This window comes from Pinus tabuliformis, chromosome 2_2, assembly GCF_031772625.1.
Source record: "Pinus tabuliformis cultivar Carrire ecotype Pingquan chromosome 2_2, CPIR1, whole genome shotgun sequence".
In the NCBI taxonomy this organism is placed as follows: domain Eukaryota; kingdom Viridiplantae; phylum Streptophyta; class Pinopsida; order Pinales; family Pinaceae; genus Pinus; species Pinus tabuliformis.
The window spans coordinates 384629733-384643204 of record NC_142300.1 but is presented as its reverse complement, the minus strand read 5'-3'; the positions used below and the strand labels follow the sequence as shown (position 1 = coordinate 384643204).

The 13472-nt window shown below is 35.4% G+C and overlaps 1 pseudogene across 1 annotated transcript; it reads left to right on the top strand.

The window, feature by feature from the left end:
* The first annotated feature begins 9003 nt into the window (after positions 1 to 9003).
* Positions 9004 to 13042, top strand: LOC149192873 (delta-selinene-like synthase, chloroplastic; annotated as a pseudogene). Its single transcript, XR_016254917.1, has 9 exons — positions 9004 to 9316; positions 9674 to 9861; positions 9980 to 10095; positions 10522 to 10742; positions 10843 to 10940; positions 11035 to 11127; positions 12133 to 12348; positions 12463 to 12601; positions 12768 to 13042. The product of XR_016254917.1 is annotated as a delta-selinene-like synthase, chloroplastic (transcript).
* The last annotated feature ends 430 nt before the right edge of the window (positions 13043 to 13472 follow it).

Here is a 13472-nt window from a genome sequence, read left to right as displayed (position 1 = left end):
ACTCAACACCATGCTAGGAGAATTCATGAGAAAAGAACCTTTGAACTCTAGCAAATTGCATGAGCACCCTAAGGTGGTGGCCCTCTTCACCAGGGAAAACTAGATACCCTTCTTTGAAAGAATTCAGGGATATGATGAGGAGGCGACTGAAGAAATTTTGATGTCCCTAAGACCCCATTCGAAAACACATGCTACAGTCAGTTTTAGGGGTCTGACCCTAGATCTTACACCTGATTTCATCAGTAGAATCACAAGTCTTCCACTTGGGCTCCCTTGGAGCAAGGAGGAGAAATCATTGGGACATGTTGCTAAGAAGACATTTTTTCAGCCTGAGGAGCATTTTGTAGAGGATAAAAATGGGGTCAGAAGGAAAAGCTTGCCTCCTCTATGGAGTGAACTTAGCTACCAAATAATGAATTATATCACATGTGAAGGGAGGTTCAGCATAATTTATGGTTATAACTTCAGGTTGTTGCATGAATTGAGATATGGGATGGACCTACCTCCAGCCAGAAAACTGAGTCTCCCATATTTCCTCCTCCAGCCTTTGATAGAATGTGGCACCAAGCTAAATGCAGGGGTCCTAGACCAGCTAACTCACCATGGGCTCATCAAACTATTGGTAGAATATGCCTTAAACACATATACTATCCCCATAGCTTTGGAAATTTTCAAAAATATGTCCAAGGATGATGACATCAAAACTTTGACCGAGGACATTAGCCAATCGAGTAGTGAAGAGGAGGAGCAAACCGAAGAACTTGAGAAGAATAGTAATGAGGAAGCACCAGACATTCAAACAAAAGGAAAAACAGAGGAGAAATAGGAAGAAGAGGAGAAAGTTGACAAAACTACTGCTGAGTCTAAGGCAGAAAAGAAGACAACCTCAAAAAAAAGAAAGAGAAAAGGGACAAAGGATGAGAACAAGAAGGCCAAGAAAGCCCAAGAGAAGACTGCCACAGCCAAGGCAGGGACCCAGCAAGAAAAAGAGAAGACACCACCAGAGATAGCAGAGGCACAAGCAAAAACAGTAGACATAGGAAAGCCTACAGGAGATGAAGGAAAAGAACAACAGAAAGAAACATCTCGTGAAACATTGGCAAGTGAAGCAGCAGTTGTGCTTGCTGCATTAAGCACACCAACAAAAAAAAGGTTAAAAGAAAACGACAAACCTCTATGTATTTTAAAGCTAGAAGAAGCACTAGGATCAAACTAGGCAAACCCCAGCCACCATCAAAGGAACCAATTGTCATTGAGGATACACCCACTGAAAATAAGGTAGAATCTCCCTCCAAGATCTATATCACCTATGAGAGAGGAAGTCCTAAGACATCCACCTGGAAGGAAAGAATCAAGTCGATGGACTCAAAAGTAGTTCTACAAGAAGCTGAAACATCTCTATAGGAAACACTAGCCAAGCTGAAAGAAACTGAAAAATTGGAAGAGAAGGAAGCAGAACAGTCACAGGGTGGAGGCAAGTCCAAAGAAATACTTGAACCAAGCCCTCAGCCTAATTTAGGCTCCTATTACAATCTGCTAGAGGGTGGGAAGATCATCCCATAGAAATTCGATGTGCCTCTATTATTTGAATTAGAAAAAGAAAGGGTCAGAACCCACACATGGATGCAAATTGCTAAATCTAAAGGAGTTGAAGACATAGGGCACATGGAGGACAAGCTAAAGGAATTAAGAGGAGAGTTGGCCATGGTAAGGCACATAGAAAGCAGTAAAAGAGCCCAGCTACAAGAAGAAAATGAACTGCTGAAAGAGCAGTTACAGTAACACGAAATTCATAAGGGAGATAGGTTGTCAATCTTGGGAGGGAAGCAACAGCATGAAGGTCCCTTAATAGACAATGAAGCAACAGAGAAACAACAACAAGAGGGAGAGCCACAAGCTGATGTTGAAATGCTAATGAAACTGCTACAAGAAAAAGAGTCTCAGGCAGCAAATGAAGTGCAGATTTTAAAACAATAGTTGTAGGAAAAATAAGCCCAAATGACTAGGATGGCCAGCTGGGCAAAAGAATCCTTACAATGTAGAAAACTAGCTAGATCCTATGCATTGTATCTTAAAGACCAATGGCTTCAATTCCAAATTAAAACATTGGCCCAAAGGGGCACAATCCTATTCCATAATTATAATTAGTTTATGGATTTATGTGATAGTAGCCCAGCTGAAGATAAGGCCAAGTTAGAAAATTTCTATTTACACAACCTAGTGCTTCCTAACATGAATCTATGGGATCCAAACGCTGCATTAGGAGACCTACAACTCATGGCTATGGCTTCTTGGTTGAGCCATGAGGAAAACAGGGTAGTATAAATTCAAAAGATTATGACCAGGGAGCAAAGTGAGCCCCTCATGATAAGGGCAGAACCAGAAGATCACTCAACTCTCATATATGCCCACCAGCACCTTGTAGACAACCCTCAGATTGCACCTGACTATGTTGAAAGGCAAGCACAGGTTATTGCTCACTTTGAAGATATGGAGAGACTATTTGGTAATAACTACCTTCATGCTTGCACAAGAAGATGGAATACATTGTCCCATAGCCTGAAAATAAGGGAGTATCACTCCCCAACTAGAATGGGGGAAGCTATGAGGAAAGTACCCCTATACAAACAATCAATTCAAAACTGGAAAGCCAACTAGATTGGACTTATGTTCAGTCCTCCACTACTGTTAGGACCGTTGGAAGGGGTTAAGGAAGAGGAGGAACAGAAACAATGGGAGGAAGTGGACAGAAAGGCAGGTTTTCATGACAGAGAAGAGGACATCACCTTAGAGGCCTAGGATGTCAGGGAGGCTATTAAAGCTATCAAAGATGAAGAACAGGATTAGTTGCTCAAAGGATGAGCAACACATTCAACAGGGGGGTGATGATGAGCCCCATAAATGGGTAACTATATGGGCTCATTCTGCCTATTATTTTCATTTAATCCACCATTCTCTATAGTTTTGTGCATTCTTTTGAATATATTTATGTTAATCAAGTGAATGGGGATAGTCACTTTACCACAAAATCTAATGAGTGTTTATTTCAGATTTTTGGACATTTTTTTACCAAGACCAGGCATTTATGAGTAGATTGGCAGCCAAACTCGAAGAAACAAGGCTCGGGACTTATATGAGGGGTGTCTCCTACATTAAATGACCCCTTCCTCGAGTTCTCTGTCAACAGCTCGGAGTTCAATAGCCCACAAAAGATGATTTCAAGGGGCAACCGAGTAGGTCTAGTGAAGTGGTTGTTTTCTATTGTTTTAGGCAGCCGAGTTCCTAAAGTTTAAGAGGACTGTTGGGAGTGCTCACTTGTATAAATAAGAAGGCTTCAAGCCTTTGTAGGTTAGCCATTTGATAGTCTATTTTCGCACTTTAGTGTAGCCTTGTACTCAGCTCATTTTTGAGCTCTTTTTGCAGACAGTTTTGTGATGTAACTATTATTTTTTTGATCAATAAAGATGAATCTAGCTTTGAACCAACACTGATCTTTCCTAGGGGCTGTAGCTCTTGGGGTTGGGCCCAACCCAAGTGCCCGACATCTCCTTTGTGTATTTATATGTGTTTTTCTTGCATTCATGAGATAATTTCTATTATTTAGGATAAATCTTGCTTTGTTACTTAGGTTGTTTCTGATGATTAAAATAGTTTTTCTTGTTTCAGGTTGATTAGACAGTCTGATAATAGGAAAATATCCACAAAAATGCTACCAAGCAGGCCTTGATATCCTTTCTCCCTCCTTGGGATCATGAATTGAGACCAAGGCACCCTTGCTGCCACCAAAACATTGTTTTTGCTTTGCAATGCAATTAATAGTGTGAATATTTCGAGTTGGAGAAGCTGATATCAGTTGTATTTACATGCTTGGATCTGTTCTTGCTCAGTTTCCAAGGCTTTCTTACATAACTTCCTGTCCATAAATTTATGTTCAGCACTTTTCTAGTTTTCAGGTCAGAATTAGGTTAAAATAGGTAAAACTCTGGTTTTTTTTAGTCCTTCCTTGGGACAGTTTTGAAAAGTAGTGTGTATCTCACTTGTAGAACACCCTAGACTATCATTCTTCCATCACACAACCTACTCTAGTCCATCTCTCAACATTTTCTTCACTCATTTGCCATACTTTCCCAAACTGCCCTAATTTCTACGTTCTTGTGCAAAATTTCTTCCTTGACCTTTGAACAAATCCAACCATCTCCTTCACTCCTGATCTTCATTTACAAGGTCCTAGACCCCTTAAAATCTCTATCCAGCCCTCATTTCCCCTTTCCCACCCTTTTTCCACCTTCAAACCTCCAAAAACCACTTTCAGCCTCTTCCTATAGAACCTCCTGTAGAACTTCTTGTAGATGCCCTGCAACCTCCTGTAGAAGTTCATGCGAGTGATTTTTCATAGTCTGATTTTAGTGGAAATCTCCAGAAGGATACCAAGGACTCCTTAGGTCCTCTCCACACCTTCCCGACCTCCTGCGAAAATAAACTCCATCTCCCTTCGCCACAAAACCTCTGCAAAGTCACAAATAGTTAAAACACAAGCATGATAACTTTGAATAAAATTGCTCAAAAGTACAAAAAAAAATGATTTTTCCATATTTTCCTTTAGAAGTAGCTTGAATACATGCATTTCGCCTTTTCAATAGTGAATGGCATCCATTTCAGTAGTTTCCATCTCTTTTCTTGCAAAAGTAGGGTTAGTGGGTAAAACTAGGGTTTGCTAGGGTTTGCGTTTCCTTGCATCTTTCATCTTCTTTCTACAAGTAGACTAGCCTCTTTTGAGTTAGCTTTCATCCATCGCAGTTAAAAGCTTCTTCTGAGAACTCATAGAAGTTGTTTTAAACTCTTGGTGGACTTGTGCCAGCTGATCAAGTGACAATGTGCAGTAAGAGCTAGTACTTGTGCATATAGCACCATCGCTTCCAAGTTTGTTACAAACTACTGGGTTGATAAAATTAAAGTAGGGAGTCCTACGAGTTGCAGCATCATTGTTGCAATACTGGAGCTCACCACTTTGCAAGATCATAAAAACATGAGAATGAAGGAATGTACTTATTCAAAATATCCAATATGTTTTTATTATCAAGGATATTGACAATTTACTTTATGTCTCAAACCATGTGAAAATGCATGAAAGAGTGGATTGTTAAATCATAGTCCATAATACGTAAGTTTAATAACAATGAAAATTATGTCATTACTTAACATGATCGAGTATCAAAAATGTTGTTCCCAATATTATTTCCAGAAAGGATGTGTCTCATTAAAGTTTGGCTTGGATGAGGCAGAGGAAAAGAGACCTATAAGATATTTTCAAAATATTTGTAAAGGATTACCGCATTGATGTAGTTGTTTTTATTAGAAAAAAAAAAAAAAAGTGAAAATGTGTAATAGATAAAGAAGCATAAAATGAAAACACGGGAAACTATATTTTAGGAGAAGGAATTGAGAATTCGATAGTGCTATCATATAAATGAAAAAATCAAAATTTTCAATGGTGTAATTCCAATTTAAGTTTTTTGGTTTTAACAAGGTTCACTTGGGATGTATGTCCAAGAACATAAAAAAATAGAAAATTTCACTAAGATTAATAGTGATGCATTTTCTAAATTGAAAAATCCATTGCCTCATAATGTCTTCAAAATCATATTACAATGTTCATCCATGGAATTTTGATTCTTTATTCAATGTAGGATGTTCCTCACTATCTCTAGGGAGACTAGGGGAGTCATCCACCTACTCATTACAGGAAAGCTCAAAAAGCATAAATCCGTATGCACTCGAAATCTTGCAAACCATCAAGAATTTGATGAGGGGACCAAGGTTGTGTTCTCTTTCCTTGAATGAGGAGGAACAAGATGATCAAAATCAAATTGTAGGTTCCCTTCTATATGGGCTTGCCTTTCATCTAGTCTATCCATGAAGACATTTTTATTTCTTAGTTCTATGTTGATGTCTTTAATTAAAAACACATATTATAACTTTTACTTGCTTGCCTTTTCGCATCATACTGAGCATAGTATTCATTTTTGGATGCAATGCAATTGAGTTGAGTTATTATTTTTGGACAAAAACTTAGCAGGAGACCTCTTCCAATATATCAATGTCATAAAATGTTTGCCTCTCGGTACGCATCATGGTTTACATATTTTCAATTTCCCATAGAGTTTGAGGAAGGACCACTTTGAAGTATGTGTCAGTTGATTCCTAGACAAATGAATGTGCCTTGTGTTGGCATTGGGAACCACTATCATTGTTAGCTTTCCTATTGTGCATACACTACATAGGTGACATGTAGCATATGGGAGGAACCTTATTACAATAACCACACAAAAACTCACAGTTAAGTCTCTATGGTGTGGAACAACCTATAATGGGAACACTAATGATACACCAATTAACAACATACCAATTACAATGTCCAACCTTATAACACCAACTCAAACCAAAAAATGACTGACACATGCCAATCTCACCGGGCTGATAAGCACCTTTAGGCCTGTGCTTACAACACATTGAGCTCTAAAACAAAGCCAAAAATATACCCATAAAAGAGATGTATGAGCATAATATCCCTATTATTTAACACAAATCATCGAAGTATTAGACACTAACTAGAGGTAACCAAACATACTTTCCAAAACCACAATCCAAAAAATATTGCGAGACCCACGAAAGAAAGATGACCAGGACCAAGATCAAGCTATGTCATAAAAGGCCCAAATCTCAGCAGGCATAAAATTATTAATGGAGTGACCAAACTGAACCACGCACTACAAAACAAATTGAAAGGACAAATGAGATGAAATATTGAAGAAAGCGAGGCCTAAGTAGTTGAGTTTGAAGTGTCTAAGAGAAGCAATAAACACTGATTTCAAACGATACTCAACCTCTCCTGCAACTTCACCCCATCTCATCATTCCTCCACCTCTCGAAAGTCTGAATAAAAAAAATGAGAGTCCACCATCCCTAGCTATTGTTTTCACCTCACTAACATCCACCACTCTTAACTAGCTACCACAATTCAAATCGATCTATTCACAATTAGGGTTGTTTCCATACTCAAATGCAACTTTATAGGGCATTTGTCTCCTCGCCACCTCTAAGGCTCAAATCTTTCTCACGCGCCACTAGACTCATAGTTCTGATCTCCTCCCCACTTGAATATTAATATCCATATGTACAATCACATGCTCTTACATGCCGAGGATGAGCTATAGTCCCTAGTTTTTAATGTCCATCACTTTGGCAAGGCATTGGGCTCAACCTCTGACCCACCCCATTTGGGAAATCTTAATATTAATTTTAATCCCAAACATAATCATTAAATAGTTGCATGTGAAACAAAGAAAAACTATCAATTGTCCTTGTCATGAAATTAAGATTACTGATATTAAAGTATTAGTTCTGCATTTTTTTCTCAATATTTATTATATTAGTAGGGATGTGATGAATTACATACTAGTTTGTTTAGAGATCCTATCTGTCAAAATAATAATCATAAATTAAATATCAAAGCTATAACCATGGAACAAAATTTAATGGAAAAATCATCTTATTATGAAAGCAATAAAATAACTATGCATCAACTTGTTCCACACAATTAGTAAACTCAAATATTCAAACATTATAAAAAGGAGCGACTTAAATTTGTTAGATTTACTAGATGGTTATTGTTTTGTCTTCAAAATTGCCATTTAATATCTCATTTACGATAAATCTTACTATTAAACTATCATCTCATAACAATTTAAGTCAATAACCTACCACTAATTGTTTTGTTATTCATTTACATAATCAGAACTATAGTTAAGATCACACACTAATGATATCATAGCAATTTTTGAAAAAAAAATATAACAAAACAAATAACATCTAGGATGACTATAAGATTAAAACATTAAGAATATAAATTAAATATTATTCCATTCACATTGACAATAATCAACAATATTCATGGAATTTTACATTTACATGACAAGGGTGTGTGAGCTTTTCTGAAATACTTTCATCAAATAACACATAAAATTGTGGTAGAATCTTTACCTAAGTTATGCTTTTAATATTATGTCAGAAAACAAGAATAAATAAAATATGGTTTTAGTTTTTAAATGTGAAAATATAATATGGTGTGATGAACCAACATTCACCACCTAACCAATATTGAAAATAAAAAAAATTGATAAGTTATAAAATATCTATTTTATCTATTTTTTTTAAGACATTTTATGATAGTTATTAGAGAAAGACCAATTTCGAAAATTTATCGTTTTAAAATATTTTTAAATTACCGTTATTATGTATGTTTGAACCCGTTAGAGGAGGTTGGAATAATTTTCATCACTCGGTAATAGTCTTTTTTCAAACATTCCCGAAGCTGTACGTGATATTTCTTTTTTCAAACATTCCCGAAGCGTCTAAAGATTAGGCAGTAATAAAAGATTATCTCAAATTTATTAGTGTTCTTCCTCAAATTTTCCGGAAGCACGTTTTCAGGGAAGAGGTGAAGTTTTATCCAAAGTTTTCGCATTTTCGGAAGTTTTATCCGTAAAAACATTTTTCCTCGTAAGTAATTTATCTCGTCTTTACAAAATGAGTGAGATAACTTTCGGCGATCCCCTTATTTGTCTTTTCCGAAATCTAGAAAATCCAAAACTTTCCTATTCTACTATGATTCTCCATTTTCTTTTGTATTTTCTTACCTTATCCTGCCACTCCATTCGAATAAGGCAGCCCCTAACCAGTCATATATCGCCTATTCAATGCAGCCGGAGATGCACGGGACATAAACCGTTAACACGCAAATTACTTTTTTTATTTAGTGACGAGTTTTCAAATTCCTGTGTTAACGGATTATCTCGCTTGCATCTCTGGATGCATTGAATACGCGATATATGGCTGATTAAGCGCTGCCTTCGAATACTATCTATTTCTGTAAATTCTCTTTCCTTCTGGAAAACTCCATTCCACTATTTATCTATTTGTGTGAATAACGCCATTGGCATCTTCTGCTATTATTTTGTGTGAATACTGCCATTCACATTTTCTGTTATTGAATGAACAATCCCGCAGGCGAAGTGGGTAACTATGATCTAAACGTTAAAATGCATATTTAGTTCATATACTTATCATTACAATTTCTACCACGCATTTGTCTATATAAGCGAGCCGCGAATTTTCATTCATCACATAAAATCGCATCGCAAAGTGTAGTGTTATGGCTGAGATTTGTGAATCAGTTTCCGTCCCTCGACGCACTGCCAATTACCACGGAAACGTGTGGGAGGATGAGTTCATAGTATCTCTCAATTCGCCGTATGGGGTATACTTCTGTAGCTTTGCCTTCTGCTCTTTGTTTGTCTTTGGCCGTATGGGATATGCTTCTGTAGCTTTGCCTTCTGCTCCCTGTTTGCTTTTAGTTTTTTTTTAAAGTCAAGGCGTTTGGATTTTCCACAGTGATAATTGAGAGTTGTCTTTCGTTTAATTTTTATCCTGTTTTTTCCAAATAAACAGATCTCTTTCCGGATGGAAAATCCAAAATCTTTATCTAGAAAAACAAACCACAAGAGTCTAAAATCTGCAATTTTAATTTTCCGTCTGTTATTAGTTATCACTGTATCACAGCACCTATCTCTATCTTTGTGAGATAAATATTTTAATTGCATTGCGCTGGAAGCAGGCACCTGCATATTATGAACGTGCTGGGAAGCTTATTGAGGAGATCAAGCATTTACTTTTGAGCGAAATGGAGGACAGCAATTATGATTTTATCAAACGTCTGCGGATAGTTGACACATTCGAATGCCTTGGAATTGATTGACATTTTCAACATGAAATAAAAACAGTTGCTCTAGATTACGTTTACAGGTTAGTCATTTCAACACACATGAAGAAGTTTAATTTAGCATTTACATGTATCTGCACATCGTTTTTTTGGGGCCGTCTTCCATTCGTTCGTTTAAGGCTGACTGTTTGAGCTGAGTAGATATTGGAACGAAAAGGGTATCGCGGTGGGATCAAGATATTTTGTCAACAGAGATCTCAACACTACGGCCCTAGGTTTTCGAGCTCTCCGACTGCATCGATATAACGTAGATTCAGGTGGTATAACAGCAATGGATTTTTTATTCGATGTTAAGCTAGAATATACCTTCTTAATGTGGTCGGGAAGTAATTAATGGTGATGTAACTAATGTTGTAGGGATTTTCTTAATGGATGACACGCACTAAATAGGTTTGTTTGTTTGGAAATTTTCAAGGCGATAGATGCTGTTCATTATTATTGCTGTTCATGATTTGAGATGTTTTGTTAGAAAACCTGCATTAAATTGGTGATACCATTTACTAAACGTGGAAAAGCGTCTTTGTATTTATCCATAGGTTTTCTGAATTTAGTTCATTTCCTCTATTCGTAAACCTCGAACAGATTCTCTTAGAAATAGAGAAGTGATCAAGAAGCATTCTTCTTTATTTCCTGAAATTTTCCATCATTTAATTCAGTACTTATATTACTAAGCTCTCAAGCAGGTGTGTTGGAGAATTTCAAAGATGGAAACGGGAAATTCTTCTGCAATTTCAGTGGAGATAAAGAAGTGAGAAGCATGCTGTCGTTACTTCGAGCTTCAGAAATTTCATTTCCCGGAGAAAAAGTGATGGAAGAGGCGAAGACATACACAAGAGAATATCTAAATCAAGTTTTAGCTGCTCGCGGGGAAGTTACCGGCGTAGATCAAAGCCTTCTGGAAGAGGTAAGCACTAACCACATTTTGATGGTCCTACCTTAAATTAAAAAGAGGATGCTGTCGATGGTTTATAAGGGATTTGACCTCATTAATTACTGCTGTTTAGGTGAAGTATGCATTGGAGTTTCCATGGCATTGCAGTGCGCCCAGATGGGAGGCTCGCAGCTTTATTGAAATATATGGAGAAAATCATTCGTGGCTCAAGTACGTCCCTGGTTTACTAAATATAATTGTTTTTATTTTCCATTTTCAAATATGATTATACCATAGTAAATCCCTTTGCCACTTTTTTCTAAAGTTCGAATTTCAACCAAAAAGTTTTGGAGTTAGCCAAATTGGACTTCAATATTCTGCAATGCATACATCAGAAAGAGATGCAGTATATTACAAGGTAGTGCTCGGGACCATTTCATCGTACATGGTGATGCTTTATTTATCTTTCTATTTAATTTTAAGTTTAGAGATATAGTAATCGACCACTCAGGTTCCTTACTAATTCTTCTCTTTTTATTTTATTTGAGAAGTATAGTTAATAATATTATGATGATTAATTTTTATTTTGGAAATATGGATTTTATTGAATTTAAGAGAAACTAAAAGCTAATCAATTAGAAAAAAGTATTTATTTTATTTTTTAAAAGTGAGAAATAAACATTGTTCTTCAATCTGATTTTGTCTTAAAAAAAAATTGATTTACCGTATTTCTTTATTTATTTATTTATTTATATATATATATATATATATATATATATATATATATAATTTATCATATTTATTTTAAAATTTATTAAATAATATTTCTTATTTCCAATTTTCTTCTCTCTCGATTTTCATTTTTAGATTTAATTAAAATATAACTTTTTTTGACGTATTATTTTACTTTTATTTCATTTCAAAGATAATAATATTTTGAATATTTTATTGTTTTACAACCTAATATTTTTTTGGATAATAATTAAATATATTCAAAATAATTTAATTAATTCCACTTAAATCCCAATTTCAATTTATAGATGAAAATTTTAATAATATTGCTGATTCCAAACACATAAACAAATGAATTTGGATGTTATTTTAGCTGAAAAATGTCATAAAAAAAATTGATATAAATCATAAAAACCTAGATTCATAATTATATTTTATTAGTAATATCAAAATTTAAATGTTAATAAAATTACAAAATAATAATTTTGCATTGCAAATTATTCATAGATTTATCTATCTATAATGATTGGAGACTTGAAATATATATCTTTTTAAAAGAAAATTGACTCTCGATAGTCCTTTCATCCGGTGGCATTAAAATAAAACTTTGTTCGAGGAACATATGCTGATTATCAGTTACGGGGTTCCTGATTAGACATGACGTTCTGCAACACTACTATGTTCTTGGTAGGTGGTGGAGGGACTCAGAAGTTGCGCAGGTGAATTTCTATAGGAGGCGTCACATGGAACTTTACTTTTGAGCGGTTATATGCATTTTCGAGCCCGAGTTTTCTCAAAGCAGAATCGCCTTCGCAAAAGTTACTACCGTCGGAACTGTTCTAGATGACCTTTACGATACCTACGGAATGCTAGACGAACTGAAAACCATCACAGAGAGAGTGAGACGGTGAATTCAAACTCTACAGGCTTTGTACAAATTGCTATTTGATTTCCTCAAAGCTTCTCCCTGTTATATATCTTGAAGATTTTAATTTTTCTTACTGTTTGTGGGATTTTTCAGATGGGATATTTCGTTGATAGACGACCTTCCGGAAAAAATAAAAATTGCAATCCAGTTTTTCTTCAATACAGCGAATGAACTGGCCGCTGAAGTCGTAAGCAAGCAAGGGCCGGACACGTCAGCCATATTAAAAGAAACCGTATGCGTTTTTTTTCAGAATGTTAGGTTACATTGTACTTACCCGAGTGAATCTTAACCTGGGATGGAATAACAATTTTAAAATAAAACAAAATAAATTCAAAATGCCAAAGTATTCCCTAAATGAGACATTAACCATCAATGTATTTTACTGGCTGTATGCCGAGTGGGTGCGATACCTTGAGTCTTATCTGCAAGAAGCCGAATGGATAACAACTGGTTGTGTGCCGACGTTTAATGAGTACATAAAGAATGCCGTCGCTAGCTCAGGGATGTGCATCGTAAATTTGATTCCGCTTCTCTTGTTGGGTCAACCTCTCCCGAACAACATTCTGCAGCAAATACATTCTCCATCTAAGATCCAGGAGCTCTCAGAATTGAGAATCAGACTCATCGACGACTTGAGAGATTTCGAGGTATTTGGCATCTGAAATTAGATTTATTTTAAGAGCATTTAAACAAGATTTGATGCATAACATTCTACGCATAACTAATTTAATCACATAAAAATCATAAAGGAATCCCAAGTGAGGCATCCAACTTATTAATGAGAAAGTTGTAATAAAAAAATTATAAAAATTATAAAAATATTTTTTTTATTTAATTTTATATTTAAAAAATAGAATAAAAACCTTTCTTCCACAAATTTATGATTTATAATTATAATTTTTATTTTTTTTATAAAATTAAAATTTAATATCTACAAAACTCCGTACATATTACTAAAACACTTTCATCATAATTTCTTTGATTTTTTCTTATTGATGTAGTTTGTTGCGACACAGAAAAAAAATGTGAATGAAACCATCGACTTCTTTACGCGATGAATTTTAATTTAATAATGTAAGAATATATTTCCCCATATGTATATA